The sequence below is a fragment of the Cupressus sempervirens genome, chromosome 7, assembly GCF_028749045.1.
Source record: "Cupressus sempervirens isolate cs-2001-9-10 chromosome 7, ASM2874904v1, whole genome shotgun sequence".
NCBI lineage: Eukaryota > Viridiplantae > Streptophyta > Pinopsida > Cupressales > Cupressaceae > Cupressus > Cupressus sempervirens.
In genome coordinates this window covers 193,010,555-193,024,518 of record NC_143124.1, presented here as the reverse complement: position 1 = coordinate 193,024,518, position 13,964 = coordinate 193,010,555, and positions in this window count along the sequence as shown.

Genomic DNA, 13,964 nt, shown 5'->3' with positions numbered 1-13,964 from the left:
AAATTGTTTGAAGAAAAATAAATAGTTTTGACTTCCTCCCCTAACCATCACAAACAACCTCAAGATATAAATAAGTAAAGAGCTAATTGAATATATGGGATTTTGGTATGCCTCCTAAGTCTCCAATATGATTCTAAAGTGGCTTTCAAAACCAAAACCAAAAGCATCAAACACCATAAGAACTCATTCAATGTTATCGCTAACACCCATGCCTTCTCCTAGTTTGACCACGAATTCTTCAAACAACATAGCCTTGTTGTAGGTATGGCAATTAATGAATATAAAATGTAATAGTAAATAATATATTAAGAAAAGTTATAAAATGTAAAAAAATGTCAAAGTTCGATGTCTTCATAAATTTAATTTAATCTAGTAGTAAAAATATGTTAACTAATAATAAAAAGATGGAAAAGTTTAAGTGTATGTAAAAACTATATTTTAAAACAATATTTGTTTTTTGTTGATTGGTAAATGGCCAAAGCCTAGATTAATTATTATTATTTGTTGGAATTAATTATTATTATATGTTAAGCAAAGGTAGATTAGAACCCAAGACCTCCCACATGAGAGGCTTGCAAGTTACTATTGCATTGTAGGCTTTTGCCTCTATATTATAAAACAAATTTGTTATGAATAATTCAAATCTATATATATATATATATATATATATATATATATATATATATATATATAATTTTAAATAATTTATTTAACAATTTTTCATTTTTATTTAATAATTTACCTTAACAATTTCTTATTTTGATTTAATACTTTACTTTATGCAGTCTCTAAAAATATACTAAAAATATTAAAAAATAATTAAAAACATTTTAAACTAAATAAATTTTAAAATGCCATAGAATTTGAGAAATGACCCATATTATATATATATATAGAGTATAGAAACTTCATAAAGTAGTTTTTAAAAAATATTTAAGAGTTTGACAGAGTTACTTATTGAATTGATAGAAAATATGAAAATGATAGGCTGGATGATGCTATGGTATGAGCATGGGTAGAGGCATCACGGTTAGATAGTCACTGTCAACCATGATAGCCACCTGACAAAGCTATACAGTTGACACAACATTTCCTCTTTGGCCTTCTACACTTGGTAGAGCAACACAGTGTATCAATCATTAAAGGGCATACTAATGAAAATTGTACATAAGAAAACCTATTATTGCAGTTCTTTAGTGCAAGGATGATTATAAGTTTCTTACTTTGGGTACATCTGCAACAAGACTATTCAAAAGGGTTCTCAAGTCATTTGCAAAATATTTAAATGAATAGAAGGGTGACTATAACTCCAATTATTGCAATATGATTATAATTGTATAGGAGCTACATAAGGTGAAAAATCATAGTACATTGCATTTAGTAACTTACTTAATTCTCAAAAGGTGTGTCATTTAGTGGATGTTTAAATCCAACTCCCTTTGTGAGACAATGGAGAATCGCACATGATGTGGAGAATCCCACTCAGCATTTTCATAAGACTGAGCCATTAGTGGACTTAGTTTTAAATAAATGGCAGGGAATGCGATGGTGAGGGGAAATGAGCTAATAGAAACAAATACATTATAATTATTGCATGAGATAGCTGACTATATGTAAGACAATAAATACATTTATTTTGGATCATTCACTCCATAGGAGAAGCCTATTGGCTTAATTATTATTATTATTGATTGCTTATTTTAAAGAGTTTTTAACTTTAAAATTACTAATTACAAAATAGTAAAAAGATATGTCATATACTTTTTAATATTTTATTTATTTAGCTTAATTACCTATTGTCTCCCCATTAACTCTTTTTATTTATTTATTTATTGAACTTAATTAGTTACTATTGATAGTTTATGTAAAAGACATTTTAAATATTATTTTGATATAAATTTAAAATTATGTATCCTTCAATTTATTGATACAAGATTTTATTTTATTTATAAGTTTTAATTTATCTCCATTTTTAACTCTTATTTTTCTTTCCTATTTATTTAAAAGTTAACGAGTTGTTATTTTAACTTTTCACTCATGTTTTTCCTCTCGTTTATTTTACTTTTGAGTTTTTTAATTGACTGAAGTTTGAATTTTAAAAATATTTTATTTAATTTTTCAATTATTTTAATTTACATTAATATAGTTTTAATTATTTTAGTTTTTCACTTTAAATACTAGTTTTTAAATTAGCTATATTTCTAGGAGGCTTTTTTATTTTTTAATATATTTTTAAAATATTTTCCATATTAATTTTTATAATAGAATTTTTGATAGAGTTTTTTTAAAAGATTATTTTATTCATCTAGTTTTTAGATTTTATAATTATTTTAGTTTTTTTTTTCTCTTTACTTTATATGGTTATATTTTTCATAATAGATTTGTTTTTGTGGAAAGATTTTTTAGATGATATTTTATTAGATTTTATAAATATTTTAGTTTTTTTGCTCTATTTTTCATAATAGATTTTTGGTTGCAAGATTTTTGAAATGATACTTTATTAGTATATTTTAAATTAAATATAGACATAATATTTTTAAATTATTTAAATTAAAATTTAATTTTAATATGATTTATGCGCATTAAATACGTATCAAAAATAGATTATGCTCATTAAATTATAATTTTTAAAAATATTAGTAAATATCTATGAGCTCATCACTTAGTTTAGTCTTGTAAAATAACATTTTTGGTGTGACGAAATTTTTTTCATCCCTTGTAGTTAATTATTTTACCGTCGATTTGCAACCCAGACCACTTTTAACTCTTATTTATTTATTTATTTTATTTAACTAGCTTTTATCTCCACTTTTAACTTTTTTTCTTATTTATTTTAGTTAAAAATAAAATAATAACACATGGCATACATTATTTATATAGTTCTATTTATTTTGCCTGATTAAGTATTTGTCTTGTTGATATTTTATAATTATCTAAATATTTATACTTATCTAACTTAATATGCTATTATATGAACCATTTTAAAAATTTATTTCTTTAACTTAATTAATTATGTTTAGTTGTTTAATTAAAATATTTTTTTATTAATATTAAAAATATTTATAATTTCTTTAATGAATAGTCTTTTTCTATTAATAAAAATATTCTACGATTACAATTCACAAAAAAGGGGTCAGGGGATACAAGATCACCCTGCAAGAGTTCACATGGTTGAAATTGGAATAAAAAACTATTTATCCAAAAAATATATAAGAAGCAACCCCTCAAGCAGCTAAAGTAGTGCCGACTAAGGGGGGGGTTCATCTCGATCATGAAATCCCTAGTCATCTTTGGAGTTGGCAAGCAGGTTGGCAATAGTCTAGCCATGAACAACTTCATTAGTGGCCTACTCAACATCCTTCATATCAGGGTGCAGAGGAGAGATGGTCAGTTCTAGGAAAAAAGGCCACTTTACAAAAACCATCTACCAAGGACTAGGAGGAGGAGTTGAGGATCAACTAGTGCCACCATGGGGCAGGGAAACCGAGCGGTGCCTCCACCCGCCACCGCCATCGCTAGGAGAGCGGTGGTGGGAAGCTTGGGAACCTGATGTGTGTGAGCAGTGGCCTAAAGAAGTGTACCTTTGGCAACAACCTCTGGGCATCGAGGTATCAATCGAGGCATGTAGAGGTACCCTGGAAAGAGTAAAAGGGGCATTTCCCTAGTGATTAAGAAACTCTTGAAGGTGGGCCACCTCTAGAGCCACCTTGTTTTCTTGAACTTGAATCAACATCATTATAGTATTACAAATGCATGCCTTAGTGTACATAGCAATATTTGTATAAAGAAAACTATGAGTGAAAAGAACAACATTTCTATCTTTCCACAAAGTAAACAAAATCTCCATCCTGAAGGTATGCTAGATCTGGTTAAATTACCTAGGGATCCTAGGAGAATCTCCCAAAGTAACCATGTGCCAAGTAAAGGGTTCAGGCTGAAACGACTTAAAAAATCTTGAATCTAGTGCCAATAATTTTGAGCACATCTAAAAAACCAAAAAATATGCAGGCAAGACTCTAGTTGGCCACAAAATGGACACCTAGGATCTAGAACCCCAATATGCTTAAGCTAAGGCCTAAGGGGAAGATATTGAAAACCTAGGCACCAAGCAAAATGGGAAATCTTGGGCTCTGTAATGGCACTCCAAATAGTGTCAAAGCATTTTCTCCATTGAGAAAGGGAAGATTGCAAATTCCATCTCTGGTTAAGCGTATCCACCATCGAAAAATGAGGAGAAAGCCATCTATAACCCAGACTTGGTTTGTAACTTGTGAAAGGAGTGGCAAGATACCACTTCCAATCAGTCCACCAAGGTTGAATAGACTACATACCCACTTTATGAATTAAGTGACCTAGAATTGCATAAAGCAATAAGTCAAAAGTCTGTCTATATGAACAAGCAAGGTGGAACTAGACTTGCATATCTTCCCAAGATCTGAGACTCATGGATACCCTAGAGAAAATATCTTTAGGATTCTTGATGCCTTGTTTGAAAAAATGTAGAGCACTAGCAACTTGAGTATTGGCTAGGGGAGTACCCTAGATGGAAAATAGGGGAGACCACAAAATGTTCTACTAGTTCAAAGAGAGCCCATTACGAAACTCATCTTGAAACCAGCGAAGCCAAGGCTTAATAGCTTCCCAAGCTTTCCATATGATCTTGATAATAAAAGAGCCCTATATATGATTTGGTTCTTGCATGATGAGAAGGGTTTGAAAGCCAATACCCTTCCATGCAGGTCTGTTAACAAGAAATCGAGAGGAAATCTAGTGTCAAACTAGAATCTTACAAGCTTCATCTTCAGTGATGGGACAAATAATCAATTTGGCACATAGAGCAAGGCCTTGCTTCTAAGTAGAGAGAAGGCCAAGGCCTCTAGACTCTTTAGGGAGACAACAAAATTCTCAAGCAACTCTATGAAAGCCATGATGATCAAAACTAGAAGCCGAAAGAAAATCACTGAGCAACTACTCTAATTCTTCTCTTAATGGATCATGTTTAAGGGTGGTGTATATGATATTTAAGGATGACCAATATTTTTGTTTCATTTAACCAAATGCCTTCATGGGAGGTTTTTTGTGCATTTGAAAAATTTTATATCCCCACTAAAAAAGACACTTTCTATGGAAATTTAAACGAATAAAAAGCTGACCATTGTAGATGTGGAAGCATCAAGGTGGTATGTTTGATTGAATGCCTAATCCAAGTAAATGGGTAGTGAGAAATAGAAACTAGTATGCCACCATTCCTTTACCCATGTAAGTTCCAATTATCAGAAAATTGTATGTGAGCTATTTGAAAGAGTGATTTCATTAAACAGGAAAATTGCATTCATAGAGGATATGCGACATAGAAATATACAACAGATAGTTTACATGATTCAATAACTTCAAGAAGCTAGTTATGACTTGAGCTCTAAAATTTTTCCAAGTATCTTACCTGCATCATGTGGATCGATCAATGCAATGGTCATGGATAGAGATGTAAGTATCAACCCACAAAGGAGTGTGAAGATCAATAATGATAGTTGTGCCAACCTTCAATCTTGAACCATGATGAAAGCTCTAAAATGTTGTTTAGGAAGTTATTGAATGACTTTTATAATGAATGACACTTGTAGAAACTCCAAAAAGAAATCATGCTTAGTGTTTGATTAAATTTGAGCATGCACTGAGTATTTATTAAACTTGTCCAACCAGAAATTGAATGCAAACTATTCGTTGAATAGTATTTAGAGACTAAAGCACGTAGTACCTGCAACCTTCATGAACAACAAGTATCAAGTCATACCGTATTGTTGAACATCCATAAAAGTGGTTGAGCAACTGCATGGGCATTTATGGGCATTTATTAAAGCATGGACACTTAAGAGAATTTATGTGAAATATTATAGTTCGAATCATTTGAATGGACACACATCATATATGGAATCAAAGAAAGTAGTTAAGTGCCTGTTTGGTTGCTGGAATAGGAATATACAATTTATAATATGTTTTCTATTTTTCATTTGGTTTGTCAATTGGAATAGAGAATAGGAATACATAATCCTATTTTTCCTCTAAAATGAGCTTATACCCAATCCAAAAAATAATAGTTATTAGAATATCCATTCCTATTCCCAATATGCATTCCTTTTCTCCATTCCCATACCTGCAATAAAACAAGCCTTGTACATGTGAAAAAAGGAATCATCCTCAATTTGAATTATAATCTTGTCTACACTCAAAGTAGTTGCCATCATGTCATATTATCGGCAAAATAGAAGTCAATATAAAACTATGTAACAAAGTGCCTCGAAAGTGTGTGACCACACAAATGAGGTGAGAGTTAAGATCTAAATTGATTTGTTAAAGATTGTAGGAACTTCCATTCACACAAAGAAAAAGTCAATGCATTAGAATTTGTCAATAGAATTTCATCTCTTGGGGATGTTGTAATTGCATGAATCATGAAGTTTGTAAACTTTCATCAAATTTTTTGGAGGCATGATTGAAAACATAGACCAAGCTCCTGATCATTTCAACGGACTACTTATGAGATACTCTCACATAGTATTTGATAAATGCAAGTCAAATGTAAAGTTTAGAGGTATTGGTATGTGTGTTTATGCATGGCCATCCTTTTGATAAATGTTATCATGGAAGCAAAGAACCTTTGGTAGATATAAGGACAATTGGAGAGATAGTGGTCACATAAAGTTAGTATGTAGTGGACATGCATATGCCTTATGCTCTTGATCTTTTCATGGGAAGATGGATATGTGTTTTTGATCTCTCTATAGAAAAAGGGATATGTGTTCATTAATAAAGTGATGTAATTTGAATAAATGATTGAAAGTTCAAACTGAGATCGATAAGGATTCATTATTCAATCTTCTTCTCGAAAGGTGTAGGGTCCAAATTTTAAGTCATATTTGGTTAATTTTTGCCAAGTTAATTAACCTCACCAAAAACATGTAATTGGAAGGTAACTATTAACCTCAAAAAGGTAGTCCCCTAACTAAAAGTCTATATAAAGAATTATTTTTCTTTGTTATAGGGGACCTTTTAGACTTTCGAATTAGAAAATACTTATGTTAGAATTTTTGTAGCATGATAATTTTTGAAAAATGCGTATAGATTTTTTTTTTTGTAATCGAAAAATTCTCTTATGGACTTGGTACAAATAGTAAAGAAAATCACATTTTGGGATCTCTATCTACAAATTTGAATTGTTGAAATGTTGATTCTCTTTGAAGTGAGTGTTTTCATGGTATTATGTAAATGTTCATGAATCATTGAATCACCATTACGCTAATGATAACCTTCAAGTGAAGATATTGATTGCTTTTATTAGTAGTTTAAATTAATTTAGCAAAGCTTTGAAGTTGTTTGGTGCATTCACCATCAATAGCTTTCATTCTATATATCAAAGTTTGAATACATTTTTATTGGAAAGAACAAAACTTATTTCTAACAAGGGAGCTACCCCTCTCAAACATAGAGGAGGATTGCAACTCGATTGTGATCAATTACAATCTCTCTAATTGTTCACACAATTGTCATTGTTTACAAGGTGAACATGGTCAATTTCACAAATAACTTCACAATGACAAATTTGTTTACCAAAAGAAATATATATTGATTTTTATCAATAATATATATATATATATATATATATATATATATGAGAATATGCCTTGATTTTTTTATTTTTTCAAATAGAGAAAAATTGCAAATGAAAATCATTGGAAATCGTGGGTTGGTGAAAATTAAAATGTCCATAAAAAATCCATTCAAATTTATCACACAATTATTTAGCCCACTTCTTCTCCAAGGTACTAGTAGAATGGGTGCTTAATACACAAAATAATAAATGGAGTTAACTACAAAACTATAGTTTTGTTGGTGATGTAGGCTTCCAGCCGGTCCTCTTTTTTAATCTCCCCTACCCCTTACTTACTCCAACTACTTTATTTATTCCTATCTTCTCATGGAGAGCTCTAGACCTCTCATTTTGTAAACTACATTTTCTAGATTGTTTAAGACTTATCTTGAAGTTTCTAGCCTAAGAGAGAAGACTCATTGTAAATTGAAATGCTTTGTTTCATAGCAATAATTTTATGAGAAGAATATAGCTCTATTTTAGAAATTGGCAGCTAATTGTTCAGCAAAGGCATATGTAGAAAAACAACATTTTATGTTTGGTTCAATATAACTTATCTATTTTATCTACGTCTACTTCTTTTGGTTTATCTTTGTGCTTCATGTGAGAAAAAATTTGTTTCTCTTATCTTTGCTTCAACAGATTGGTATTAGAGCTATAGAGGAACTGGGCATTATTTTTATGGGAAAATGTCATTGTGGGTGAAGAGAAAATGAGAGAAAAGTTCAAGATTTAAGGAAGAGATAATAGTTGCTATGTGAGAAAGGAAGAGAAGGAAGTGATAATAGTTTCTCAAAACAAGCATGGGACAACTTACAATCAACATACCAAGCCACAGGCAAGGTAAAAACATCAAAGATACAAAATCTTGGAAGAGATTTTGAAAATTTACAAATGAAAGATTCAAATTCAATAGATTCATTCTTCACTTAAGCAATGGAGATAGTAAATTAGATTAGATCTTATGGAGAAACCCTTGGGGATCAACAAATTGTAGAGAAAATTCTTAGAAGTCTACAAATAAGTTTGATTCAAGAGTTGCAGTCATTGAAGAATCTACGGATCTCTCCCTGCTTTCAATAGATGAGTTAATGGGTTCTCTCTTATCACATGAACAAATGTTGAATGATTCAGAAACTTAATCATTGGAGAATGCTTTCAAGAATCAACTTTCATTTGGAAGAACAGGAGGAAGATCATATTACAACTAAGGTAGAGGATGTTTTACACCAAGAGGAGGAAAAGGAAATCTATAGTGTGAAAGTAGAAAATCAACATCAAGCTCACAAACCCATTTCACATTAACATGAGGAAGGGGGAGCATCCATCCTTACAATATTCATCAAGGAGAAAGGTATGAAAAATATAACATCCAATGTAATTATTGTAATAAATTTGGGCATTTTGCATCTAAGTGTAGAAAAAGATAATATGACATGAATAGGAATAAGGCACATTTTACAAATGAAAATCAGCCCAACACTAGTGAGAAAAATGCCATCTTGATAACATGTAAAGTTGTACAACAGAGTTCTAAAGAAGTATGGTTCTAAGATAGTGGTTGTAGTAACCATATGAGTGAGACTAAGGAGATATTCTCAAAAATAGATAAATCAGTAAAATTAGAGGTTAAGTTGGAAATGATCATCAAATTTTAGTCATGGAAAAAGGGTTGATTAGCATAATAACTAAGAAATGCGAAGAAAAGAAAATTCTTGATGTATATTATGTTCCTGGATTGCAACATAATCTCATAAGCATTGGGAAGCTAGTATAAAAGGGATATAGAATACATTTTGAAAATGGTGAATGTGTGATTCTAGATAAAAAATCAAGCAATAGGCTGATTGCAAAATTTGAAATGACCCTAAAATAGAATGTTTCCACTTAAAATCCAAAGTGAACTATTCTTAGAGCCAAATGAATTGCAAAAAGTAGCTGAATCAGCATTTAAAGCTTCATACAAAAATGAATCTTGGCTATGGCATTTAAGGTTTGGTCATTTAAACTTTAAAAGGTTACAACTCTTATATAAGAGAAGAATGGTTCATGGGTTGCCATCAATAGAGCCACTTAAGACAATATGTGAGAGTTACATAGAGAAATATTTCCAATTGGAAAGTCTCATAGAAGAAAACATCCACTTGAGATAGTCCATTCAAATCTTTGTGGGCCAATACAAAAACAATCCTTAAGAGAAAAACTTTATTTCTTGACATTTATTGATGATTTCAGTAGAAAAGTATGGGTTTATTTTGTGAAAGAATTCAAGGGAAAAGTTAATAAAGAAATTGGATCCTCTGTTAAAATATTAAGAACTGATCAAGGTGGAGAATACATATCAAATGATTTTCTAAATTTTTGCAAAGAAAATGGCATATAGAAATAATTTATAGTAAGGTAACCTCCATGACAAAATGGAGTAGTAGAAAGAAAAAATAGAACAATTATGAAGATGACAAGTAGTATGTTAAAGGAGAAACACTTATCAAATGATTATTGGACTAAAGCAGTTGCATGTTCAGCATACATACAAAATAGATGTCCAATGAAAGAAATAATAAATAAAACACTAGAAGAAGCTTGGAGCAAAATAAAGCACAAAATAACACATTTGACAATATTTAGTTGTGTGGCATACTTATTAGTACCTCAAGAAGTGAGACAAAAATTGGATGATAGAGGAGAGAAGTGCATATTTGTGGGATATAGTGAACAATCCAAGGCATATATGCTATACAATCCCATCACAAAGAAGTTAATAATAAGTCATGATGTTCAGTTTGTAGAAGAAGAAGCATGGAATGGTATCTTGGATAAGTTAACTATGGTTGCAGCTAGTGTTCCACAAGAAAATGAAGAAAATAAAACTCAAGATGTGCATTCTACAACACAAAAAAAATGTTCCTAAAAAACCTACAAGGGCACCTACCATTCAAAACACTATTACTCCAGAAAGCACTAACAATAGTGAATCATCTAATCCAACACCAGCATCATTAAGATCAAGGTCTATAAATACTTCAAAGAATAAACGTAGTCTTAGAGACATATATGATGAATTACAAGAGGCTGAATATGAAGATTTATACATTAATTTTGCACTCTTAGCACATGCTGGTCCAATTTATTTTGAAGATTCTATTAAAGATGACAAGTGGATATTTAGACATGGAAGAAGAGATTTAGTCAATAGAAAAGAATGATTCATGGGACTTAGTAGATCTTCCTAAAGGCAAGCAAGTGATTGGAGCTAAGTTGGTACACAAAACAAAATATAACGTTGATGGAAAAGTAGAGAAACACAAGGCAAGACTAGTAGCCAAAGGTTTCACACAACAACTGAGTATAGATTACAATGAGACATTTGCACCCATGGCAAGATTAGACACTATTAGAATTATTTTATCCATAGCACCCCAAAATAATTGGAAGGGTTATCAGATGGATGTGAAATCAGCATTCTTGAATGGCATTTTAGAAGAAGAAGTGTATATAAAACAACCATTGAGATATAAAATTTTGGGAGAAGAACATAAGGTATACAAGCTGAAAAAGAAACCATATGGCTTGAAGCAAGCTCCTAGAGCTTGGTATAGTAGAATAGACTCTTGTTTTGTGAATGATGGTTTTAGTAAGTGTGGCTATGAACCAAATTTGTATGTGAAAATGAGCAATGAAGGAGAAATATTGATAGTTTTCTTATATGTAGATGATTTGATATTCATTGGTAATATGCCAATAAACAATTTCAAGGAAGCCATGAAAAAAGAATTTGATATGATTGATTTGTGACTCATGAGATATTTTCTTGGGATACAACTAAATCAAAATGACCAAGGTATTTTCATTTGTCAAAGTAAGTATGCTACTGATTTGTTAAAAAGATTTAAAATGACAAATGTGAATTTAGCTCCTACACTAGTTGCATTGGGTTTAAAACTTAGCAAGAATGATGAAAGTCCTAATGTAGACACAACTTTATTCAAAAGATTATTTGGCAGCCTTCTATATTTGATAGCTACAAGACCAGATATAATACATGGAGTTAGTTTCATTTTTAGATCCATAGAAAAACCAAAAGAAACTCATTGAAAAGATGGAAAGAGGATTTTGAGGTATATAGCTGGAACAAAGAACCTTGGGATCTTATACGTGCATTCAGATCATTACAAGTTGATTGATTATATAGATAGTGACTAGGTAGGTAGCTTAGATGATAAAAGAAGTACTCTAAGATATATCTTTTACCTAGGATCAAGAGCTATTTCTTTGGCATCACAGACGCAACCGATTGTAACATTATCATCAGCTAAAGTAGAATATGTTGCAACAACATCAGCAACTTGTCAAGAAATGTGGATGATAAGAGTACTTTTAGGTTTGGAGCATCCAAAAGAAGAACCTACAAGAATATATTGTGATAATAAATCTACAATTGCATTATCAAAAAATTATGTCTTTCATCAACATAGTAAACATATAGATATAAGATATCATTATATTTGTGAATTAGTGAACAATGATAACATGTGTCTTAAGTTTTGTAGGTCCAAAGAACAACTAGCACACATTTTCACAAATCCTCTTGCAAAGAATATTTTTGAACATCTTCAAGAAAGTGTTGGTATTACAGACATACATGGCACAAAGAGTTATACTGAACAATAACCGCCAGCTAATGCTCAAGTATTAATTAGATTTTTTTTTTTTCAGTTTGTCAAGCATATTAAAATGTGTAATACAATTGCGACAAATAAAGTGGCAGAGGTACAAGCCCTTTTATCCTGGCTAGTTTTAGCAAAGAAAGAATAGAGGTTACCAAAAACTTCACACCCAAGGTGACTCTGGTAAATATCAGTTCATGTTTATTAAGGTCTTTAATATCTTAATTATATTCTACAACAGAGATGCAAGACAACTGACACTTTTCAAGAGCATTGAATATCTCATACCTAAAGAGAAGGAAACAAACTAGAAGATATATTGGCAAATAAAGGAATAGATTTGGTTCTCTTTGAAGAGATTAGCCCTTCTGTTAAAACTCTTGAATATCATTAGCTAGTTGACGTTGTCCAATATTAAATACCTTGCAATGCAAATCTTTTTCTTGGTCTAGGTGAACGGTTTGACATAATTTTAGTATTCATCTTAGGGATCTTGCAAAATATGTGGTTCATCTACATTTTAAAGTCGTTTATTGGTGTTTTTCCAAACAAGAGTCTAAGTGACAAATGCCAATAAAGTTAAATTTAAATCTACTGAGGGAGCAAATTACATGGTTGAAAAAAGGCATTTGGGAAAGTAGTAAGTTTGCATAAACTTAAGTTTTTCCCAATTTTCACTAGTATGCATGGTAAATGTTTTATATGTAGATGGAGATGCCAAAGTCATCATATTCTTAATATGATGAAAGAGGAGAAGTCTTGATTATAAGATCCTTTCTAAGTGACAAGACTAAATGTAAGCAAAGAAGGAATTTTTTCCACACAACATGTAAGTACAATGATAACGTATGCAATCATGTTTCCTAGGAAATATTTATTAAGTTGAATCTAGAAAAAAAGAAATATTTAAATCTATAATAGATTTTTTGATTGCAGAAAAGTCACAAGGATTTAGTCAATCAACATTGTTCGGTAAAGTTTAATATTGGAAACTATCATAGTGAGGTTCTATGTGATAGTATGTCTATTATCATTTTTCAATTGTTGTTAGGGAAACCCTATAAGTTTGATCATTGTGTAGTACATGATGGTGTGCAAATACCTATTCTTCGACAAAGGATTGCTTTTGACAGAAGTTGAAGTCATTAAAGGACCAAAGAAAAATGTGTCTATCAATTATCTCTTAAAGTATGGAATTATAAATTTTAAAAACACAATATGCAAACCAACATGGACATTTTCCTTACAATATTCTATATGCCAGAGCCATGCCAACAACCTTGAAGTATCCTAAACAACCCTACAAGCCTTATTATATAGGCAGTTTTCACTACCCAAAAAGACCCTAAAATTTTAGCCACATACATTGTGGTCGACCAACCCTAAACTATTATTATTTTTCATGTTTTATTACATTCAAGTTGACCCAAATAATTTCATTTTCATAATTTCATGTAGCACAACTTTCAGTGACCATAACTCATCATATGTTACTCCAATTGGCTACGATTGCCCCTTTTAGGAAATAGCACTGCGTAATCTACAACACTTGAATCACGCCAGCTCCAACTAGATGAGATTTGACCCCATTTTTTTGAGGTTATCAGGCCTTAAACAATGTTCAAAGTTTTGTATCAAAAATTCTTAATAAT